At 40.8% G+C, this 17,391-nt stretch overlaps 1 long non-coding RNA gene across 1 annotated transcript in view; it reads left to right on the top strand.

Moving 5' to 3' along the window:
• The first annotated feature begins 5,227 nt into the window (after positions 1-5,227).
• Positions 5,228-17,391, top strand: part of LOC106036670 (uncharacterized) — a 194,644-nt gene continuing 182,480 nt past the window's right edge. The window contains exons 1-2 of the long non-coding RNA XR_001207546.3: positions 5,228-7,143; positions 13,650-13,724. This is a non-coding gene — a long non-coding RNA (uncharacterized lncRNA). The remainder of the gene's footprint in view (positions 7,144-13,649; positions 13,725-17,391) is intronic.

Below are 17,391 nucleotides of genomic sequence, written 5' to 3'. Positions count from 1 at the left end.
TCATAGTTTAATTCTGCTTTGCCTACAGAGATTACTGACTCATGGGAAAGGAGTTCTAGCAGGGCTCAGGGTAGGAGAGCACATTGTTTAGAAGCAAAGGAAGCACTAGACTCCCTAAACCATATACATGTGAAGTGGTGTAGTACCACTGCAAAGTGCAGCATTCAAAAACAAGGATGATGGGCTAATTCCAGAGATGAAAATGAAACTTTCCATCAGTTCTGAACTGACAGACCAGTACATAGCTGTGCAACAGATTTCTTTCAGCGAGTTTTTCATTCTGATTTGAAAACTCCTGTAGAAATGCTAGAGATTCCCGTTTTTTCCTACAGGTTCAAGCTTAATAATAATTTTAATAGTAATAATTGGATTGCAAACCTTGGATCCACCAGAAAAATGCATAATCCTTTTTTTGTGAAAATAGCCTAACTGACCTCTGGGCCTGCTTTGTAATTATCATGGCCAGTTAAAATATTGCACTGCATTAATCTTCATCCTGCTGCAGCAGCATGGTTCAGGGGTCATGTTCAAGAAACCCCAGCATTTTCAGAGTTGAAACACAGCTGTACCAGAAACAATGTGTTTCCTTCCCACCCTAACTGGAAAATTTTGTCCCCTCTCCTGCCCATCCCAATAACACTTCAAATACCAGCGGGATAAGCATAGCCCACTGCTGACTTTTTAATGGCTTCACTTCCATATTGTGCCTTGCATCAACAAGGTTTCCAAACACTGACCTGACTGAAGTCTCAGTCCCTTATTCATGAGTAATGTGCATTCATACAAGTAGTCGCATTGACGTAAGTCACAGAATCCGGTGACGCTGATTAGATGTTTGTGTTACGGGGAAAGTTGTCTGTGGCATGGTCGAGACATGTTATGGTATGTATAACTTGAAGTCAAGAAATTTCCATGAGGGCTGGCACTGTTTCAGACTCACCTTTTCAATGATAAATTCCTTCATCTTGTCTTCAAAGCCTATGATGCAATTTTATTGTTGGGGGAGTGAGTAATAGCAGCAGTCGATTCAAAGTAATACAAAATCATAAGTATGAGGTATTCAATGACCCATTTCTTTGCACTTTACTGGTACAGTTAAGCACAGTTCTTCCTTGCTTTTATCATTTAAAGAGTGACATACCTTCTAAAAGAAGAAGGACTTGAAAGTTGATATTGAAGGGCTTTTATAGGATTTTCTTCATTAAGGTAAATTTCCTAAAGTTATTGCAGAGAATTCTGAAATCGCAAACCTGAGTGGCTATCAACAACTATTTCTTGGACATTTCGGTTTTCTTTTCTTCACGAAAAACCTCCAGAGTTTTGCACTCCAGAGATTTATCAAGAAAATTTTTAAATATAACCAAGCTTTTTGCACCTGCTTTGAATTTGTAGATTTTTTCTGATTTTTAGCACATCAGTTTGAGAAACGTGGAGAATTTTGTTAAATATTTTGATATTAAGTGGATTATTTTCTTATATAAATAAAACAAAGTCCAATAAAATAACAGAAAACGGTGAAATTCTTCATCCATAACTGTATCTCCATTTAACAAATAGGTGTGTGGTCAACGATTTAGATGGCATTGGTGATATAAAACAAGCATTGACTGTTAGTGATAGAAACAATTATTAATTTGCTTTTATTACCTCTACGTAAGAAAGAATACCCATTAAATACATGTGGTCAGAACGGGTCTATTGTGTGCAGTTCACTCACTGTACCTGTGAGAGGTCCACAGCTATCAGGAGATTATCCTGAGTACTTTTCTGAAGTGGCTGAGCAGACTGTATTGTGCATGATTTGTGCATGATTCTTCTGTGATTTGCTTTCCTTTTGGAGGAGATGGAAGAAGATCCGGGCATATGGTGACCATTCAGTCTTGCAAAGAAAAGACATTAAGGATTTTGCAAAGAGTTAGAATCCCACAAAACTTCTCAGCAAAGTTGCCTTTCTGTCTTCTATAAAATTAGAGTGGATTTGCTTTCCTTTCTTACACCAGTCAGAGTGGAACCAAAGGCCCTCTTCAGTCCTTGAAATCATAAGATTCCTGCATTGATATCATTGCTTTCTGGGGATATGACATCTTGTAGTCATGATGTGTAACAAAAAATATTTTTTGAAGAGGTGGATGAATCAATGCTTTTCTTCTTTGTGCTTTGCTAACCAAAGCAAACAATTAGAAAATAATTTGCTTGAGCAAGAACTAAAGCAGCCACTTTCTTTCTCTTTCAAGGAAATGTGAACCTCCCAGATTACATCCATATTTTGGCATGAAATAGAATATATATTTTGGATTACAGTATGACTTTACTCTCCACTTTCTTTCTGTTGCAAGGATATTTTGAAACAAAAGGTAGTATTTTGAAATGAAAATACATAAAGTTTCATTACAGAATGTCTAAATGAAATATTTTGGCATTTCTGGACTGGAGCATGTAATTTCAAGAATAGTTTCCTCTGGCAAATCTGAAAAATGTTCTGGGAAAAATAATTAAAAAATTGAGAGTAGTTATTCCTTCTATTCATCTCCCCTCAAAATCATCAAGTTCAAATATTAAATATTTACCCATTATTGCGTTATGATAATTGAACAGTAGATTAATACTCATAATCCCTTGTAAGAAAAATAACGTGTCGATTGGCATGTTGTTTGCTTATCATTTTTTAGTGCAGGAATTAAGGTCACCAAAATAAAAGTAATAGGAAAAATTAAATGAAAAACAAAACAAAACCTTTTTTTTTTTTTTCAGTGAAAATAGCCAGCTTTGAGGAGGAAAGTAGGAATATGAGGAATAGGATTTTAGCAACTGCAGTGATTTGAGCTAGCTTTAATTTCCAATACAAAGAGCAGCGAAGGATGGGGGATCAAAATGTACTTTGGCATCTCTACTGCTCTAGGTTAGATCATCCCAGGTATTATCCAGAGCAGCCTGTGCTGATGATTAGCTGTTAGAGGCCCCTAAAATGGCTAGCCAGGGTATGCCTCTGAATGCTGCCTGCCACCTCCTTGTGCAGTATGCTCACGGGCAAAGAAAATTTGGTGTTTGGGTGCTGCTGAACAGAAACCAAAGAAACAGTCAAAAGAAGAATCAGCATTGCAATGGATGGAGCAGTAGTATTTTATGTTTTACAGGCGCTGGGTATATCCTGTTTGAAATCCATAGTTTCCCCTTGGTTTCTGCATATATACTAACATATTGGATAAATTGAACTTGGCCTATCTATTTTTGAAGGATTCAGTTCTAAGTACAGGCCAAGGACTGGCATAATTTCAGAAAATTGTTAGTTATGCTGTTTTGCATTTTAGCTGTGTTTCAGGTGCTTGTGTAGACCTGAGAATCGGTCATCTCCCTGTCTTTGATGCTTTTGCTCCTGTAATTCTTCTGTGGGGAAAATGACTTGCTAATTTCCATTCTGCAGAACTCGGAGGACAAAGAGGTGGTATGAAATTGCAGAGATGCTGGGTTTTGAGCCCAATCACTGATACCTTTGCAGTTCCCAGGCCTTGATAACTGTGGTTCCAGTAGTCTTTTCTGGAACAAATCACCTGGTTTTGTTATTAATAGTGTTGAGCAAACCTGGTCCGAGGCAGGACTCAAGGAACTGGCACAATTACACTAAATCCTGCCTGAGCGAATAAATGTCATTGTGGGAAAAATGTTATGAAAGCAATAACCCTACCTCCTCATTAAGTGCATGTGTGTGGGAAGCTGGGGCGTGCAGAAGGGCTGGGTGTGACAGGAGGCAGCCAGGAGAGGCATGCATGGCCAATGGCAGCACAGGCACCAAGCAGGTGCAGCCCTAGAGGCTGAGAGATGCGACTCCGGCACGCAGCGAGGGAGGCAACCGTGAAAGGAGTGAGGGAGAAGAGTTGAGATCAAGCAGCACTGGCAGGCAACTCACCCTGAGGGCCACGAAGCCAGCAACGGAGGTGGGGGCGGCACAGGCATGTTTCTTTTCCTAGTCTGTCTGTCCCCTGCCTTCCGTCACCACCCCATACACTTTCTCCATGTTATAAATCGTAAACAAATCTATTTAGGCTGGAATATATATATATATATATATATATATATATATATATATATACACACACACATATATTTCCCCCATCCTGAAATTTGGTCGTGTTTGGTTCCTTTTTTAATGGTAACAAGGAAGAAAAACTAACATTCAGGAACGTTTGGCACACTTTAATGTGTGTGTTTTTTAAACATTTTTCACTTGTGGAAAGCTCCTCCAACCTAATAAAAGCCATGCCCTCCTCAAGAGACTTTCATTAACACCCTTTTACCTTTAATGTACCTCTATGACATTGTCTCCCCAGAATTTTCAGAATAATTTAGGGCTCCGACCCAAAGCCAGTGGGAAGAGTCATATCAGCTTCGGTGAATTAGGTCCTTAGAGTCCTTTGCACAGATGCCAACTCACTAAAAAGGGTGTAATATGCAGGCTAATCAGCTACTTAAAAAACATAATGTGAGCACAGTTCTCCACTTCATTACATCGGTTTTACATGCCGCTAAAGCCAATGGAGTTACACTGGTGGAAAACCAGGATCACAGAATGGAGACTCACCCCCTGCATTAGCCTTTAAAAACTGGTTTCAAAGATCAGAGGCAGTTAGTCTGTATCTTATAATAATGTTGGGCCTGGTCCAGAGCTCACTGTAGTCAACTGGAAGAGTTCCATCAGGCCCTAGGGATATATATGTCTATGTGCGCAGATATGTATATGTCTCTCTGTCAATCTATCTGTGTAATTTATCTATTTTTACCATGCTCATCGCTGGAGTGACTAAGAGCCTGAGTGACTGAGGTTAAGCAATATGTAAAGTCCCCAAAGCCTTGATCTAATATATACTTGCTGATCCTGTAATATAAAAATAAATGTAGGTTAGTATATGATCTGTGGGACATATACAGTCAAGCATGCAGAACACACAGAAAGAGCAGGGCTGTTTCCCATCCAGTTGGACAGGTTATGCCATTGGCAGGACACAGCAAGTTGCTGCCAAAAAGGCATCACCCATTTTTTAATTCTCAGACTCTGTTTTTATATGCTGCTGATGGATATCGGATAAATTGCTCATTGTAAATCAATAATACTTCATCTTCAGATTAATGAGGAACTAAAACTGTTTCTAATAAATGTTTAAATGCTCAGCATTTTTTAGAAACCAAGCCTTTTATGAGGAATCTTTTTTTTTTTTCTTTTTTTTTTCTTTTTTTTTCTATTAGGCAAGAATGATATAAAAACATTCAGGATAACCTTGTGAATCGTGGAAAAGTAAAAGAGTAAACGGATGGGCATGTATTCTAGCTCTTTGCTTTATAATTTCACCTGCATAGAACCCTGTTGTACAGGTAAATAGTGTAGTGTCTATTTTGACAAAAATGAATGCCCTTCAGAAAAGCAAACACACTATTAAGTAATGGTAATGTACCATAGGGGTGTTGTTATTGCGCTGCCTCAGATTATGTCTGACTGAAAAAGATCTAGGCAGACTGCTAAGAGGAGAAGAGTTTGCAGTGTGCCCCTCTTGTTAGCTTCTGAGCCTGAAGTTTTGCTCACGAAAAAAGAAAAAAGGGTGTGAGATTGTTTTTTTTATTTTTATTTTTTTCTTTTCTGTAGTTTTGTATTTAAGAATTCTTTCTGTGAAGTAATGGAAGATGAGGGTAAGCAATGGATTTAAAATGAATTGAGGCAGAAACAATTCATTTTTATAAAGAACAAATGTTTAATCCTCCAGAGGAACTATGTGAAGTGAAATTGCATGTCAAAAGTAGCAAAGCAATACAGTGGTCAGTAAACTGCAAACGTTTCTTGTTCATCAAACAAAGAAAAGCAATGAAATGTTCTTAGAATTTTCTCTTTACTAAGTGAGGAATGAAAATAGCCCAAAATAATGCAGTGGGTGAACTGTGTACACCGGGCAATAAACTAAACTTCCTGTCTCTAACAAAAGGCTTCTCTTTATAAAGTGCTAGCACTTTAAACTGCAAAACATTGGTATCCAATTCGCCTTTAGCTCTTTAATAATGTCTTCTAAGAAGTTTGCAGTTTAGTATTTAAACTATTTAAAAAATGATTTTTATTTTTTTAAAGAAACATAAGCAGCTGATAGATGATGAGCATAAACAATACTATTGGGAGTCCTGGATTCCAAACTTTTTGGACAGAAATGACTGTGCACCTTTGATCTATCTCACAGATCCCCTGCACAACTGCACAGACAAAACAAATTTATTATTTTTACTCTTTCATGTGTTTTCGTGGGATGATTACGGGCCTACGCAAACACTAGTATTCCATAGTTTGAGCTATATTGGCTTAGATGTTCTTTTTCCCTTTTCTGATCACAAAAATAATTCATATTCTTGTCAATCATGCAAACACACATGCTTAGCTGTTAAAGGATACTAGTGTCTCCTAATGGGGGAAAAAAAGCCTCTCAGTCTCTTCCATCTGCTGATAAGGCTGTGAATCTACTGATAAGGCTGTGTCCTTTACTTTGATGGTAGACCGAGCTTTTTCCTGAAGAAAATCAGGAGTATTCTCATTTTGGGATGTAGATCTGTATACTTATGGCTGTACATATAGTTTTCCCTCAAACTGTTACTCAGTTTTCCTGGAATGGGATGGGAGGCAGATGTACACTGCTGAAGACTGAGGTTAGTCTGTTCAAGTAATGGACAAGACGGTAAGTCCCTGATCTCCCAGTGGTGGTTTTGGAGGTCCCAACACCTGTTTTCTGTAGACAGCACCAAATCTACCAATTTTTGTCACCACAGCAGCGACAGCTGGAAAGCAGTGCCAGTTGTGTGGAATCCAAGGGGCACTCTAGCTTTGCCCACAGGCCAAGGTTGGAGACACAAACTTCTCCACATGTGGAGTTTTGGTTTACCATCTTCAAGAAATGCATTGGGCTGAATTAAACCCTAAACTGGCAAAGAAAGAGTTGTCAGGAGCTGCTGGGGAGGGCAGTCAGTGGTGAGTGACAGCACCTGGAGCTGCTGACATTTTAAGTAGGTACACCTGTAGGGGACTTCTCCCTGGAAAGTGCCTTCAGAGCTGCTCTTCTAAGAGAAGGTTTGGATTGAAGTTTAGGATCAAATTTAGTATTGAGAAGAGGCTTATGTTAGGTTAGTAATCTTGCAGTCTGATATTTTATTAAGAAACTGATTTTTTTTTAAGATGTATTTATGTGGGGTTACCGCTGATCGTATGTGCTGCTAGAGATGGAAAAATCTAGCGTTTTTTCTGACCCACGGAGGAAGTCAAAGCCATCTATGTGTTCAGTCTGGAGTTGTTGAGGAGTGGTTATTTCATGTATGTGTTGTGTTATGTCCTCCCCCTGTTGTGTAGGGCCTACAAACTGTAGGGTGGTGGGCCCTGGCTGGAGGGCTGAGTGGGGTAAGCCTGAAGCAGTGCTAATCATCAGGCTGAGAGCAGCTTGGGCTCTAAGCATAAGGAACTGGTCTTTTGTGCCTTCTCCAAAACTTGGGTTGCTCACAGTACAGATGTTGGGCTTGGGCTGGCCTTCTGGAGCTAAGGTCTCCTTGGGTGGCTGGCTCCTTAGTGGGATCTGTGTTCTTCTGAGAGGAACTTTGTGGGCAGATCCATCAAGGCTCTGAAGACAGGCCGATGAAATCAGTGTTGCTACAGTGTTGTGCTAGCGTGGTGCCTGAAGTGACTCCAGGTAAACAGCCTTGATAAAAATGGCTTAAATGTTACTGGTCAAATTGGGGTCTTGTTGCAAAAGGATGCAATAGGTGAGAAGGGGTGCTGAATTCCTGTGTCCTCTAGGAAGGGAATTCTGTTCAGAAGCGCATGCTGCTCTGCTGTGTTGTTTTTTCTTTTAACTTGGCATTTTCACTTCTTAGTAGTCATTCTCCTCCCTTTGTGTTATTCCTCTGTAGCCGCTATGAGAAAGGAAGATTCTGGGCCTGTGAAGGACTTATAAAGGTGTTTAAAGAAGGGATTAGCATTGCTTTAAGGGAGGGACTGAAGAATGTGTTTTCCTTCTCATGTTAGGGATTAAGGATGAGGGTAGCTGCTCAGTGGGAGCAGCTGCCCCTCCCAGAGGTAAGAACATGCAAATGTCTTACTTCCACTGGGGGCAGTGGGTGCTGCTGAGTTTGGGGATGATGGGAGTGTTCCCCTGATCTGCTAATTCCCTCCTGCTAGCCTTGAGTCCACTCTCCGAAGATGATGATGCCTGCCTGGGCCTTCCTGCTGCAGGCTGCTGGCCCTGCCCTTCAGGGGATGTGAGGCTTCGTGCATCTTGCAGGCCTGCCCCGGTTGCTTCCCTAGGTGTGGTACCTCTGATTCTTGCCGTGGCAATGTGAAGGCTCTGGGGTGCCGCAGGCTTCTCACCAGCTTGTGGGTTTGGGTGGTTCTTTTGTGCACCCTGCTCACCCTCTGGGTAGATGTACGGGGCTGTGGGTGTGCTTGTGGTGAGGGAAGGCCTAGGGGGCTGCCACAGTTGTTCATGGCCCTGCATCTGTTCAGCCCAGTGCTTTGCCACTGTGAGGAGCACGCAGCTGCATGCTAAAGAGGGAACACTGCACTTCCCCATGCAACTGCGTTTCTTCAGACACTATTTAAGGGACCTGATTTTTGACTTCCCATACACCCGTGTTACTAGGCTCTGCTGCAAGTTACTCCTTACTGACACAAGAGACCAAGTTCAGTTTACAAGTTCTCAGTTTAACAGCAAAAAAAGGTCTATCCAGCAGCGTTCCTGCTCGACTGAAGTCTTCATGGGGATTCATGTGTTTGGCTCAGCAAACCTTGACGTTAATCTGCTGTTGGAACATCTATGGGAAAGAACAGCCGAGTGACTGAGGAATATAAGAAATCTTAGCTTGTCTGGCACAGAATAGCCTGCCACCATAAAGATGAAAACACGAGAGAGGAGGTAGGAGGAGTCCACTCAGCTGTTTCAGTTTTCATCAGGCAGTTCTGGGCTGGCTTCCTTTTGGTTATCAGGGAAAGCTAAGAAAAGTAAAACAGTGTTGCTACTCTCAGAAAACGTCCCTTGAAAAGAAGCTCTGACAACTAATCAACCTACGGGGCAATAGTGGAAGAAGTTAGTGTGCATTAATGATAAAGAGATAGTGTTAATGTGGTTTCAAAGTGTTTCATATTTAGATGCGGCTCCAAGTTTGTTGTGCATAACAGGACAAATATAACTAAGGTGGGGCTGAGCCCAAGAGCTGGATTCCAGCCTGTTTTAGGAAGCCAAAATAAATGCTTAAACAAATACAACATTTCACATGGACTGTTGAGCTAATTATCTAGTTTCTGATGTTGCCTTTTAAAGGAAGGTGGTGGTGGGGAAGACTAAGTGTCCAGGAAGCACACTGCTGGGAATATTGCGGGCTTTACCCTGATCTTGCTCTTGCCGTGTAAACCACATCTGACTCTTCTGAAGCTCAGGGTGAGGGTTGCCCGGTCTTTCTCTCTGGGATGCATTAGGGTAGCCTAGAACTTCCTACAAAAGTGAAGCACCAGAGGTTAGTGGGTGGGTGCTGAAGTGAGAATCTGGTTGTAAGGCTTCTCACAGCTAGTTGCTCTGCTGTGTGTCTTGGAGCAAGTCTCTGTGTCGCAGTTTCCCACTTTGTCCAGTGGCTGCCAGCTCTGAACTATTTGTTTGCCTTGTGGTACTGTCTGTGGGCATAATATCCTCAAATTCACTCTACACCTGTTTTAACCCTCCTTGTTATTTAGCTTATCTTCTTCCACCTATACATATCCTACATTTGTATAATGAGCTCTGTCTCCATGTCCAGTCTTGGCATTCCTGCTTACATAGATTGTAAACTCAGGAGCAAATTGTCTACATTGGTTTGCCGACTGCCTTGTTTTATCTTATCCCTTGTGACAAATATTATTCTTAATAATAAGAGATGATTATTACCTCAAATAACACTCCCCCCCCCCCCCCCCCCCCCCCCGTGTAATTTAATACTTTACTGTAGTTGATGACAGAACTTGTAGGTTCAAGATTTGCATCTTTTGAAGCTTCTATAATGTCATGAAGCGGGGCTCTGGTCTTCTTCAGAGTCTTAAGGTGCTACTGTTATACTACTAATGAAGTGGTTATAAAACAAAAGTATTTAAAGCTACTTTGTTCTTGTTATGTTGCCTCAAAAAAAAAAAAACCCTTCTGTTTTCTCTGTCAGTAAAGCCTCACTGATGTGTGTTAAGCTCTATAGAGACCCTTTAATTACAGCGCATCTGAATGGCTGTTACATTAGGAGTTAAAGATCTCTATTTCAAGGAAAGAAGCATTTTTGTTTTTAATATAAACGAGTATGCTTCAGCCTTTTTACCAAATTCAAACTGCATGGAAGGGTATTTCATAATAGACTAGGAAGGCAATATAAAATTAAGTAAAGATGGGTCTGGTGCCTAAAAATATTTGGCAGAATTCCCTGAAAAGCCACATTTGAACACTTTTAATATATATTACAAGGCAGACAAGAATAATTATCTTCTCTTGAAGTTCCCCAAGTGAGAGAAGTGTATTGTAATGCTCTTTGAAAGAAAATAATATAAGCTGCCAAATGATTATGTTGTGGAATTCTTCCCCACCCCCTGTCTTTCACCCATCTGATTGTACATTAGAGGAAGAATATGGTACAAATGAAGCGGTTCTTCTTGTATTCCTTTTTAAAAGAAAAAGCTTGACACCTTTAAGAAGATGTGCCTGCCAATGTACAAGGTAGCCCTTGCTAAAAAGAATTAAGGCAAGTATTTCTAAATGACTAAGCATAGCGCAATCAAAGACAAGGCACCTCTTTCTTTGAATCTGATGTTGTGAGTTCTTGGGAAAACTGAAGTAACACCATTCTGATTTTTTTTTATCTTCTACATGTGGTTCAAAACCAGAGAGATAAAAACGTCTAGGATTAGTTTCTTTAACCGCTATTACAATGAATGGCATGTTCCTGGCAATGGGAGCTGAGACAAAAGAGTATGAAGCATCAACTGATATTTTAAAGGGCTGCTGGTAAATGCCCAACTCACTTTAAAATTAATTGTCTTCATGAAAGTCCACATGGAGATGGATAAAGGGAAGGGCATATCATTAGATGAGAGAATTTCCATAAAACATTGACATCCTCAGTCTGTAGAAAGACTTTGTTAGTGCTAAGTATCAGGGCTTTATTTTCTTTTGTGGTGCCTGTTAATAGGTAGCTGGAAGGAAGGACAACTGTGCCAGCATCTCCTCTGGAGCTTATCTTGCTCTTCATACTCCAATAGTGAGGAGTGTAAGGGTAGCCAGAATATACGGACCAGGACATGATTCTTGGAAACAGAGTTAGTTGTAGACTTCACTGTCAGCTTCAGTATGTGTAGGATCAAATGTGTGGTGAATGAGGAAATCTCGTGTCCTGATAGTGAATCCCTAGAGGCAGAGAGAGGCACAGGCTCATGGAATCAACATGGGGATAGAAGGGTTGAGGGAGAGGCGAAATTCTCTGCTGTTACAGGCTGGAATTGGCATCCATTGGATAAGAATTTCCTTCTGATTTACACAGCCAAGAGGGGTCCTTGAAGGGTCTTGAGAGTGCTGCAGATATGTGATTCTGCAAGTGAAGAAAAACCTAGGAATATATGGAGGGACAATGAGAGAGATTTTGGCAGCAAGACTTAAAGTAAAAAAATAAATAAAAAATAGGGTGGGAGGCAAAGCTGCAATGAGAATGCTGAGGTTGAGCAATCCTACCCTGGGAATCTGTCTGAGTGGGGGGCTGCAAGATGCTTTCTTAATTATTTATTTTTCTCAGACCAGAGGATGTGAAATAAGACTCCTTTATTTCAAGGGGGAGGTGGGAAAACTGAAGGAGAATAATGTTCACTTAATTTAGTAGACTCTTTTATATGAAATATACATGCATGTGGTTTGTGTATATCTATTTGAATGAAGATTGTTGAATTAATCAGGTGATCAGGACAGATTGTTCAGATCTCTCAGGAAACATTGGTATGCAATTTTTTAAGTAAGTGTCTCCATGCCTGGCCTGTTGCATAGAGATAGGGTACTTTGGAAACATCTGCAGAGTTAACTTTTAGAAGTGTTCTAATTTAAGCTGGATGGGGCCAGTAAAACTGTGGTTTCATTTTATGGCTAACAAATTGATCCTTGGAATACTTCTCTGCTGCATTCAAACATGGTGCTGCGACTGTAACTTTATCTCCCTCTGGCACTGACAACAATGTTCCCAAAGCAGCGTGGAGCTCGGCATATCCCAATCGTCATCTATTTGTCCCCCTTTTTGGGGAGGCTTTGCAATTGACATCAAGCTCAGCCTTGCAGCTGCAGTTCAGCATGTGCTACAGTTGCATTCTCTGCACATATGGCTATATCATTGTTTTGTCTGGGATGTTGGCTTGTCATCCTTGGTTATAGGAGAGGACTAACTATCCTTACACAAATTACTGTGATCCGTTGGTTGGCATAAGAGGTACCGCAACTGTATGCTTCTAATTGCTTTTATGGACTCATCTCCCCAACCCTTCAGTGAATTGATTCCTGTAGGCTGCTGGTGCTGGGGAGGGTGAGGGGTAATGCTATGTGGTTGAGAGAAGGCTCAGTGGTGATGACAACTTTTTCCTTCTCTTCTGGTAGTGAATTGTATTGGAAGAGATCTGTAGAAGTGTTGCAGTTCATAAGTGTTGTGCATATTTTAGAGAGGCCACAATGCAGTGCAGGAGAGTCTAGTTGCTCACGTGGTTCAGGAGCTCCACTGCCCTAGCGGTGCCACTCTGTCGGCTATTGTACGTTTTTCAAGTCAATTTTTTTAATGTGACAGATCAGAGCTTGAAAAACAGGACGTCTTGGAACATGAACTAGATGAAAACAAGCTACAATGAAAGTGAAAAAAACATATCATTTTACTGCCGATTGAAAATTAGGACCAGATGAAGTCTCTGAGGCCCTGGGCATTTAATTTACTGGAGTTGGTCACTCCTCTGTGAAACCAGCCTCAGTCTGCGTTCTCCGCACATACATGATATCTTTGTTTGTATTTGACCTAATTTGTTGACGAAAATAATGAGATGGATTGTTTTGGTTTTCTTGTTTGCGTAAACTTTACATACAAGTGATTTACTTTGCAAGCCACTATGATAGGGTGGCTGTAGCTTACATGGCCAAGAAATTCTGTAGAACAAAGCTATCTAATGAAGTGCTGCTCTGGTTGTGGAGACGTGGAGTTCTAAATAAACAGGTTGATGCAGCTTGTCAAAGGTTTTTTGTTGTTGTTTTTTTCCCCCTCCATTTGCATGCATATGAGTTCTATCAGTCGTAGCCAGAAAGAAAGGTTGCTTTGCAATCTAACCTACTTGTTCTGTTTCTGTGAAGCAAACACACCTTTTCCTAGGGACTACTTGTCCAAGACTTTCATAGTGTGTACTCTCTGGCTCGGCACCTTTTTAGTTTGTGGTCATGTGTGTATATACATATCTTGGTTTATTTGGTTGTCAGTCTAGAAGACAGTAGGATTATAATGGACTTCACATACCTAAGTGTCATTGCCCTTTGAAAATGCAATTTTCGGGTTTTTTTTTAAAAGGCTGATAAATCAGTCCTACAGATACCAGATTTAACTATTTTTTTTTTTTTTACTGTTTTCAGATCTGCTTCTACCTGGACAATTTGGCTTACAGTCTGAATCTAACTTCAGAGATTTTAATCATGGTCACAAATCAGGTAACAAGAGAATCTCCCTCTGTATTTGCATTTGTTTGTTGTATTTTATATGGAATATGTTTTGAGGCAGATGTTTGGCAGTGGCCTTTTAGGGGAGTTAGGGTCTCAAGTAATTTTACAAACGCACCTCCAATAGCCTTCATGAGGAGTTTATGCACTTCACATGAGAGAAAAAAAGACAACACACCACCACACGTGTAACCAGTAATAAAATGGAAGCCCACTGAGCTACACAGGAAATGGGATTTCCATTCCATGAGAAATATGGACTCATAAATAAGGATTCTCCTTCCAAATCGTTTTTTTTTAAAACACTTGCCAAACAAGTTTCTGTAAAAAATATTGATTCAGAAGTGCTGAAGCTTTTTATTTGGATAAAGCCATTTTTCTTTTTGAGCATTGTGAACATTATGACTACCTTTTATGTTGCATTGATTTATTGTGTAAATACCTAGAAACAGGAAGTCAGGAGGATAGTACTGAAATAAGACGTTTAGGCTTTTTGATATTAAGCATTGTCCACCTGACTCCTCACATGCCAAAAGAGTGAAATGTTCATTTCTGGTGAGAAATTTTGCTGAGATTTGATGTGTGCTAAAAGCAAAGTCCTTGCCCAATATATAGTCACACTCTGGCCAGCCTGGTTGTAATGCCAAGCAGCACAGAGACGTGTGTCCCTTAAACCCTTATGACTGGATATGCCATACTGGTATTTCCACTGGGCTAAATAGACATCTGGCTAGAAATATGTAACTGCAGCAGACTGGATGCATCGTTATGTGCTCTATATGGAGTTTGCCCTACATGCAGGCATGAAGGTGTTTTTGTGCTGAACCCCTCAGTACCAAGGGAAGCTGTATCTGTCCTCTGGAGTGACTGGAGAAGGAAGGCCTCCAGACTGGAGGGGTGCAGGGAGAGTTTTCAGTCTTGCTGCAATGATTGTGTTCCCAACTGTTCCTGCTGATACAGAGTGTGAACAAATTGCACTCGTAGGAGAAAATCAAGCCCAGAGCGCTTGTGTGTGCATAACACTTCTTTAATAGAAAAGCCTGAGAACTGTTTTCTTTTGAATACGTTCTGGGTAAGTTTAATGTGGTCCTTTGTAAAGAAAACAAAAGTCTGGAAACCCAAATCTCCAGGAGACTCTGCTCTATTAGATAATTTGAAAATCTTTAATGATCACACACATAGATCTGAGGGATCTCAGGCATGCAGCTGTAGTTTCAGAGCCCTGGCTGTATTTGCCATCTGTCTGTAAGCAAGCAGATCTTGGCTGGGTGTTCAGCTTCATATATCTGAGTGTTATTCGTTTTGCTCCTTGTTGCCTGCAGTCTGGGCTTTTCAAGAAGATTAATGGAACCTGAGAGAAATAACCCATTGCCCTTCTTAAGAAAGTGGTATAACATCATGCCAGTTATTAACTCAGATCTAATTGGTGTTTTAGTGTTTGCAGTTTCTTAAATGGGTTGAAACTCCCGTTCAGACTAAAAATGCAGAGGTACTCTTCTGTTCAGTAGCATCAGAATTTCTTGTCTGTTTTAACCCCAAAACTATGAAAACTTCTCACTGGTGAGGCAGAATGAAAAACTGTATTGATATTCTGCTAGCTAATATGGTGCTCCTAGAATCCCATTAAACTGTCAGAAAAATAAGCGACTAATCACTGAGAATCTCTCCTTCGTCTCTTATTTGCCAGTGGGCTAAAGGAATGTATGTTGTTTTGGGTAATGGAAGAAGCCTTTGGTTTTCATTACAGCCTGTAAACATCTTGGGCTGAAAGCCTCAAGAGTGGTATCATGTCGTACCGCACGTTATGTACCCTGCTCAGCAAGTTTTGAAACAGATTTTTATGATGATTGTGTTTACAGTATTCAATGAAAACAGGGATGACTGGGCAATGGGATGCCAACCACTCCTTTCTCCTAAGCTGAAGAGTATGGATGGAGGTTGGTGCTGAGATGTTTTTTTTTTTAAAGCACTGTGCTTAGCTTCTTAATTACCATAACTTCAGTGGAAAGGCAGAATATTTCAAAAATCTTGTTGACATCAGTGGGTTTTAGTAAGACCCTAGATATTAGTATGGAGCTAATAACTACTAAGAAGGGCTAATGCTGATGAACTGCTGGCTGAAAAATAAGGTAATCATTAAGGTATACAATTGTGTTTGATTTTGCAGATTTCAGGTTAATTTCATAGGGGAAATAGGTGTATGGGGGCAACTTTGTGAACATGCGCTAGCACCTTCCTTCAAAAGTTTTAAGTCACACACATGTTACACTAAATTCTCAGTGAGCAGTGGGGACAATCAGTGGATTTGCTTCCAAATTGCACAGTTACTCTGAACAAATGCTGAAATGGATGCAGTGTTTGGTTCTCCCAAATGCAGCCTATGGTGCGTAGACCAAAGCTTGTTGGCGGATGTAGTGTGCTTTACATTCTGGAGACCAGACTATAGCTGATAATACCTCTCTGGTTTTACTGGCTGAAGTGCATCAAATGTCTTTTTTATTGGTTCAAGTTGTCTTTTCTATTGGTTCACTGTGCTGGACAATGATAGATGTTTCCAGTTAGCTGGGAGACAATCAAGCCAACTCCTTTCCCTGTGGGTTTTAAAATTCTATTTACAGTAATTCCTGAAAGCCATAATTGCTGGGGATTCATTGTGCAGACCCACAAGGTGTCTTCCCTGTACAGGGAACTTACACAACCAACACTCAGGCCAGTTTATGCCAACAGTGAGTAAATCCATGGCAGAGCCCTGCCTGTGGTGTTGCTTTCTGTGCCAGCCTGTGCACAGCTGGGGACATCCTATGCTTGGGGGTCCCTTTCTGCCAACCAGGGGAGAACTTTTCTGTCATTTGGACAGAAGTTAAGAAACAGAGGATTATTGGTACTAAAGTGATTCTTCCCCTTTCCATCCTGCCCGTATTTGTGGTTGATTTTAGCCTGTTTAAAAGCAATGCTTGGGCACTAAACTGAACCTCCAGCACCTACAGCTGTGCAGGCTTTTATGGGTTTAAAGAGCTTTCAGGATTGCATTATCAACTTTGTCTGAGTAGTCAGAGGGTTCAAACTCAAGTGTGGTGACTGTCCACAGGTCAGTGTGAAATGAAGACAGATGTGGTCATAGTCCTTGCCTCAAGGTGTTCATACTTTGAAACTAGTAAAGGAGCAGGGTTGGGGAACTTGCACGAACCTAACACAGTGAGTCAGCAGCCTGGTTAGACTTAGACCTTGTATCTTCTGCCTCTTGGCTCCACTATCTTCACATCTGCCTATGCTGTTCTCCTGTCTCTAAAATCAGCAGAACTAATCTTTTAAACTGCCTTTTTAAAGCACTAAGACTACATCCTTTTCTTACACTTCAGTAGTGAGTATTGATCAGGTTGTGAGTAGTGCTCATCTGCTGTGCTTCCCTGTGATTTTCAATGTCTGTACTTAGGACTCAGTTACCAGTTCCGTCTCCATCCTTGAATAAAGCCGTTGGCAATGGTTAGCAATAGTGAGCAGTTACAGTTCTGAACATTATCCTGTAATTAGCGTGCGGTCCAAGGGTCAAAAATTTGTTCTGCTGCTCTTCTCTGCATAAATATATCATCATCCTTGCTTCCCACTGCTTCAGCATCTAGGGAGCAGGAGTAAAGTGCTCTTCCTTTCTCTGCTGGAC

The sequence above is a fragment of the Anser cygnoides genome, chromosome 3 (genome assembly GCF_040182565.1).
Source record: "Anser cygnoides isolate HZ-2024a breed goose chromosome 3, Taihu_goose_T2T_genome, whole genome shotgun sequence".
NCBI classification, from domain to species: Eukaryota; Metazoa; Chordata; class Aves; order Anseriformes; family Anatidae; genus Anser; species Anser cygnoides.
This window is presented reverse-complemented; position numbering and strand designations above follow the sequence as displayed.